A 7,728-nucleotide genomic window follows, 5' to 3' on the forward strand; every position below is an offset into this window, starting at 1 on the left:
AACTGGAGCACCCACACATGCTGCCCAGGAGCCACAGTGAGCTGTCACTGGTCGGTGCCTAGCGAAACCCAGGGTCTAGAGACACTGCCTTTCATTCCTGCAGATGACTGAGAACCAGTGTCGCTGAAGACTGTGCATGTCTAGGGAACTGGTGGGTCACATCTGCCAGTTACTGCAGGATTTGGCACCATGGGTACATGGAGGGCATCCACTGCCAGTGGCTGTGAAAGTGACCGCGGCACTCAATTTCTATGCCAGTGGCTCCTTTCCAGGCTCCATAGGTGACCTCTGTAGGATTTCACAAGTTACCACCCACAAATGCATCCATAAGGTCACAGATGCCAACTTCTCCATGGCACACAACTTTATGCATTTTACCCAGGACTGGGACAGCCAAGATGCAAGGGCCATTGGATTTGCCTAGATCTCGGGTTTCCTACAGGTGCAGGGTACAATTGACTGCACCCATGTGGCACTCAGATCTCCATCACAACACACGGTCAACTATGGCAACCGCAAGGTTGAATGTGCAACTGGTGTGTGACCACCAGAAATGCATCCTGCAGGTATGAACACGATTTCCAGGGAGTGTGCACGATGCCTACATTCTCAGTCGGTCACAGATCCCTGATGTCTTCCAGAGTCCACAGAGGCTGCAGAGTTGGCTCCTCGGGGACAAAGGCTACCCACAGAGGCCGTGACTGATGACACCCATGCGGTGGCCTCAAACTGCAGCAGAGCAATGGTGTAATGAGGCTCATGCTGCAACTCACAACTCGGTGGAGCAGACCATCGGGATGCTGAAGATGCGGTTCTGGTGCCTGGACTGGTCTGGTGGAGCCCTGCAATACAGTCCACAGAGGGTGTCACACATCATCGTCACCTACTGACTCCTTTACAACTTGGTGCTGCAACGGGGAGAGGAGCTGGCTGAGGAGGAGATGGAGGAGCTAGAGGCCTCCTTTGATGAGGATGATGCTGATGGGGATGACGTTGAGGAGGTCCTTGGAGGCGACGATGATGGGGATGAGGCCCTCGCACTAGCCAGGTGGGGCAGGCGCATTCAGGAGGCCCTCATAGCTGCTAGATTTGTGGAGGATGCTGATGACATGCAGTGAGATGACCCTATAGATCCTCATATTGCATCTGTGAATGTTTGACTCCAGTCTGGCTTATGGCAGCACCAATACCCTCTGTGAGAATTCTCCTGTCATGGAGACGTAGTGTAGGCCCTAATAGTCACTCGATTGCAGGAATGTTATGACACAGCATTGGTAAAGCTGAGTTATTTAAAAATCTCAGAGGGAAATTTTAAACAATATGTTTGAGATGCATCTCTAAATTCAGGAATCAGACCACCAGTTCTCGAGTGGTTTTATATCAAAATACTTTGAGACATTTATTAATTTACATAAGTTAAATATATACAGATGGCTACAAATTACTACTATCATAACTTTTAACAAATTCACAAACTAATCTCCATTAGGGCAACAGCAACCCATAAACTTAACCAAACACCAGACAAAGCATTTTCACCATGCAAATTCAAAATGAGGTTCCTTTCACTTTAGCTCCTTTGCAGACAGTGGTAGGCTTACAGGCTTTGATCTTACATTGCCTTTGCCCTGCACACACAAAACTGCTGTCTATTATACCCAGCACATCTCATTGAATGTAAATTCTCATTGTATCACCAGCTCCTTTGAACTCCACCTCTTCTAACAATAAAATTCCTTTCATAGTACCAATTTTATTCATAATATAAATATTGCTTGTTCTCTGCTAGCTAGTTGCTAGATTTCACTCCCCTTCTTGAATGTTCTATTTAACAAAATGCAAGTGCACTCTACCTCTCTTACATGTCAAAATTTGTATACAACAAAGCACCCAGACTAGCTGGCTTTAATCCAATTAAAACACACCCACAGACTAAACCTCTATTTTAAAAGAAAAATAATTTCCAATACTATACATTGATAGCTTCATGAGAAGGAAGATGATGACGACATGCAGTGAGGACACACCATTGATCTTCTCATAGCCTCTGTAAATGTCTGACTTCTGTCTGGCCAAGGGCAGTTCACTTGCGTTCTGCGATCAGGGTCATATCATAGAGATGTACCATGAAACTTTAGAAGCATCTGATCCTTTTTCCGCCTTCAGCACTGAGCCCTTTAGGAGTATAGCATCAGTGGTTGCATATGCTGATGTAATGGCGGCCAGCCCCACCTTAAAGGTGCGGAGAGCACACAGAGAGAATGATGGAACTCTGTGACATCTGCCCACTACACCCAAGCAGCAATGACCAGCACCACCGAGGTGCAGGCATCAGTAATGTTTGCAGGGAGTGTGAGGCTGGACCATCACTGTGGTCTGAAGGCTGCACAGAGCAAAGGAAAGAGGCCCTGGACTGAGAAATCTGCCTTTATCTTGTGCAGAAAGGTTTCACATCTGAGTGACAAGAACACTGCTCATTAGAATAAAGAGCCACAGGTAGGGAGACATTCTTAGGAGTTTATTGACAATAGTGAACAGTATGTACAAGAGATTAACACCCGTGCCCAGGCTGTGCAACTAACTCTCCTTAACTTTCCTAACCCTGCTGCTACATCTTGGTGCTCCCCGGACATTCACAGCGGAGGTGGAGGCAGCCTGCTGACTGTGATGCCATATCTTTGATGGCCTTGGCGGGCGTCCTCTGGAGGGCCGAGACTTGGAGGGCCCCGGCCTGCTTTCAGGGTCCTGCTTTGTGGCAGTGGCCCCCTCCTCAGCCTGTGAGGCTGGATCTGCGGAGGTCACAAGAAGAGGGGATTCGGATGGGCCACTCAATTCCAGAGTCACCTAGGTGGATGGCCCGGAGTGTGCACCTGCTGACCCTCCTTCCCATGGGTGCCCGAGGGCCCCTGGCTACTCCTTGAGGAGCAGGACTAGCTGGAGTGAGATTGAGCTGCCCATCACCTCTCTCATGTACACACTGTTGAAGGCCAACTATGGCATCAACGATGGAGTTAAGCCCGTGCAGCAGTGGAGAAGCGACGTACTGGACCAAGGTCTCCATGGTGGCCGCCATCCTGCCAGTGCTGCCATGACCTTGGTGTGTTGCAATGCTGGCGCTATCACCTCTGAAGACAGACTGACTCCTCTATCGTGCCTTGCAATCTGAGGAGTGCAGCGGACATCCCTTCCTGATGTTCTAGAGCTTGCCTTTGCAGCTCCAGCAACTGTGACATGACCGAGTCCAGAGGTCATCATCTGACTCGGACTCAGCAACGTTCTGGCCTCCAGCAGTCCTCTGAGTGCCGGGGACCTGGGAATTCTCTGCCTCCACTTGCTGTGGATCAGACAGTGCAATGTGCTCACCAAATTCTGATCCCAAGGTTCCCACCGAGGTGTGTGTCTCTGCGCTGGTGGAGAGTGTGGGTGAGCGTGTGAGGGGACTTCAGGGAGGGTGCCTCCAGATTCCTCTTCAGAGGTTTCTTTGGGGCTTGATTAGAGGCCCTGGGTCATGGACTCCATTGGCTGTTTGGCAGATGTGCCTGCGAAAGCAAGGAGAGATAATTAGTACATGACTGTAGCTAGTGAAAGAGGAAACATCACTCATGGCATTGTTGTCTGATGGATGTTGCGTTGCTGGACTCCCACTTGATAGAGCATCGCTGACCTCACCGTCAGCACAGGAATGGGTCCAGACCCTCGCCGGCTAGCTGGATGGCTCTGTTTTCAAAGTCCGTGAGGACCCTGATTTCAGACATTTCTCCACCTGTCTGCAACCTCTCCTTTTCGTTGTGTGGCAGCTTGCCCTGTATGAATACAGATGGAGAGAGTGTAAACAGGACGCCTGCCAGGCCAGATGATAAGTATGCCTCACCCTGTGATGGGATGAGGACAATGATGGTGTGTGCAAGAGAGTGAATGGTGATGTCCTTGCAATAGCAGTGAGTGAGGGCCCTGTGGATGTGTGATGGGCTTGTGAGTGTGTGAGTTGAGAGTGATGAGAAGAGTGACTTCCTGGTGGAATGGAGGAGATCATTCATCCTCTTGCGACACTGGATGGCTGTCCTCTTTTGAAGGGCATTGGCACTGACCATTGCTGGAACCGCCTCCCAAGATGGATTGGTAATGTTGCTGCCCATCCTGCGGACAGAGCGGTAGACAACATCCCACAGGCCTCCACAGCATCCAAAAGGTGCTCATGTGATGCATCACTGAACGTGGGGGCTGCCATCTTCTTCAGTTTCAGGGCGATGTCTTCCATGCTGCAGTGGTGAGCTGGAAGCACTGAGATGTGTGCTTGTGGCTGGACTTTAAACATGGCGCCTGGCATGATGCAGCGGTGAGGTGATGGCAGGCAGGCAAATAAGAACCCGCCTGCCATGGGTACAGCGTGTTTCCATAGCAACCCACGGGTAAAACTTCATTTGCACTTAGTGCAAATCTGGGAACACCACTTGAGACAACTTTCCATTCGCAAGGGCATCCATTGACCATTACCCTTTGTTTCCTGTTACAAAGCCAACCTTTTATCCAGTTTGCCACATTACCCTGAATCCCATGGGCTTTTACTTTCCTGACCAATCTGCCATTTGGAACCTTGTCAAATGCCTTGCTAAAATCCATGTACACAACATCCAGTGCACTACCTTCATCAATCCTTCTTGTCACTTCCTCAAAGAATTCTATCAAATTTGTGAGGCAGGACCTTCCTTTAACAAATCCATGCTGACCATCCCTGACTAGTCCATGCCTTTCCACATGACAGTTAATCCTATCTCTCAGGATTGATTCTACTAATTTGCTCACCACCAGTGTAAGACTAATTGGCCTATAATTGTTTGGCATTTCCTTTGATCCCTTTTTAAACAATGGAACTATGTTACATTTCTCCAGTCCTCCAGTACCTCCCCTGTATCTAGTGAAGATTGGAAAATCATCCTCAGAGCATCTGCTATCTCCTCCCCGATTTCCTTCAGCAGCCTCGGAAACAATCCATCTGGCCCTGGTGATTTATCAACTTTCAAGGATTTCAACCCTTCGAGTACTTACTCTCTCTTTATGACTATCCTGTCCAAATTAATTAGTCAAACATGATTTACTCTTCATAAAACCATGCTGACTCTGATAGATTGCATTTTGACTTTCCAAATGCCCCATTATTACTTCCTTAATAATGGATTCCAACCATTTCCCAACGACAGACGTCAAGCTAACTGGTCTATAGGTTCCTATTTTCTGCCTCCCTCCTTTTTGAATAATATTATATTAACATTTTTCTAATCCACTGGAACATTTCCAGAATCCAGGGAATTTTGGAATATTATAGCCAATGCATCCACTATCTCTGCTGCCACTCATTTTAAGACCCTGGGATGTAGGCCATCAGGTCCTGGGGACGTCACCCTTTAATCCCACAAGTTTGCTCAGTAATTTTTCTCTAGTGATGGTGATTGTTCTTAGTTCCTCCTTCTATATACCCTCTGCACTACCTATTACTATTGGGGTGGTACTAGTGTCCTCCACTGTGAAAACTGAAGCAAAACATTGATTAAGTGTCTCTGCCATTTCTGTGTTCCCCGCTATTAACTCCCCAGTCTCAGCCTCCAAGGGACCAACATTCACTTTAGCTTTTCATGTTCCTTTTATATACTTGTAGAAGCTTTTGCCATCAGTTTTTACATTTTGCACTGGTTTTCTTTCATAATTTACCTTTGCTCTTTTTACTATTTTTTTAGTAACCCTTTGTTGATCTTTAAAAGTTGCCCAATCTTCCAGCCTGCCACTGACCCTTGCAATTTGGTATGCCTTAGTTTTTGCCTTTATGTTATCTTTAACTCCCTTGCTTAACCATAGATGCTTTATCCCCCTCTTACCATCTTTCTTCCTCTTTGGAATATATTTTACTTGGGAGGAATTGAATATTTCCTTATATATCTGCCACTGTTCATCAACTGTCCTACCTTGTAGTCTTCCTGCTCAGTCCACTAGGGCCAAATCTGCCCTCATGCCTATGTAGTTACCTTAGTTTAATTCCAGAACACTAGGGTGGGACCCAAGTTTCTCACTCTCAAACTGAACTTGAAATTCTAGCATGCTATGATCACTCTTCCCTATAGGATCCTTTACTATGAGATCATTAATTAATCCCATCTCATTACACAAAACCAAATCCAGAATAGCCTGCTCCCTGGTTGGTTCTGTAACATATTGCTCCAATAAACAATCTCTAATACACTCTATGAACTCTCTCTCGAGGCTACCCTTGCCAATTTGATTAGTCCAGTCCATATGCATATTAAAGTCACCCATGAGTATTTCCTTTCTCACATGCTCCCAGTATTTCTTGGTTTATACTGTGCCCTACTGCTGAACTACTGTTTGGGGACCTATAGATTACTCCCACCAGGGACTTCTTTCCCTTGCTATTTCTTATCTCTACCCAGACTGACTCTACATCTTGCTCTCCAGTGTCTCTATCATTCCCCACTATAGCACTGATCTTTTCCTTTTCTAACAAAGTTACACCACCTCCTTTTCCTTCCTGCCTATCCTTCCGAATCACTGAGTATCCTTGGATATTCAACTCCCAAACCTGTTCTCCCCGTAACCATGTCTCAGTAATCGCCACCAGATCATACCTATTTATCTCTATTTGCGCTGTTAACTCATTAGTTTTATTCCGAATGCTACGCGCATTCAGATACAAAGCCTTTAAGTTTGCCCTATCGTCAATTTTCCCTGCTCTTATATGATTCTTTGGTGCAGTATGGTGTTCACAAACTCTGTCCCTTCCTTTCACTTTTTGGTAACAATCAGCCTCGTAACTAACCTGCACTCTCACCCTTTCCTTAAACTTTGATTTTTTATATTTCCATGCAACTGAACCCTCCCCCCAACTATTTAGTTTTAAGCTCTATCTACAACCCTAGTTATGCGATTCACCAGGACACTGGTCCCAGCATGATTCAAGTGGAGCCCGTCCGAACAGAATAGCTCCTTCTTTCCCCAATACTGGTGCCAATGTCCCATGAATTTGAACCCGTTTCTCCCACAACAATCTTTGAGCCACACATATACCTCTTTAATCTCTGACCCTGTGCCAATTAGCTCGTGGCTCAGTAGTAATCCGAAGGTTGTTACCTTTTTGGTTCTGCTTTTTAATTTAGCTCCTACCTGCTCATATTCCCTCAGCAGAACCTCTTTCCTCATTCTACCTATATCGTTGGTACCTAAGTGGACCACGACAACTGGATCTTTCCCCTCCAACTCCAAGTTCCTCTGCAGTCCAGATGAGATATCCTTAACTCTGGCACCAGGTAGGCAACACAGCCTTCGGGACTCTCAATCCTGGCTACAGACAACAGTATCTATTCCCCTAACTATACCCTCGATTACAACTACATTTCTCTTTTCTCCCCCTACTTGAATGGCTCCCTTTACCATGGTGCAATGGTTAGTTTGCTCATCCTTCCTACAGTTCCCGCTCTCATCCACACAGGGAGCAAGAATCTCAAACCTGTTGAATAAGGGCAAGGGCTGAGGGTCCTGCAGTGCTACTTCCTGGATCCCTCTACCTGCCTCACTCATAGTCACACCCTACTGTCCCTGACCACTGGCCGAATTTAAGGTAGTTAATCTAAGGGGTGTGACTGTCTCCTGAAACACAGCATCCAGGAAACTCTCCCCCTCCCTGATGTGTCACAGTGTCCGAAGCTCAGACTCCAGCTTATC

This window comes from Carcharodon carcharias, chromosome 14 (genome assembly GCF_017639515.1).
Source record: "Carcharodon carcharias isolate sCarCar2 chromosome 14, sCarCar2.pri, whole genome shotgun sequence".
In the NCBI taxonomy this organism is placed as follows: Eukaryota; Metazoa; Chordata; class Chondrichthyes; order Lamniformes; family Lamnidae; genus Carcharodon; species Carcharodon carcharias.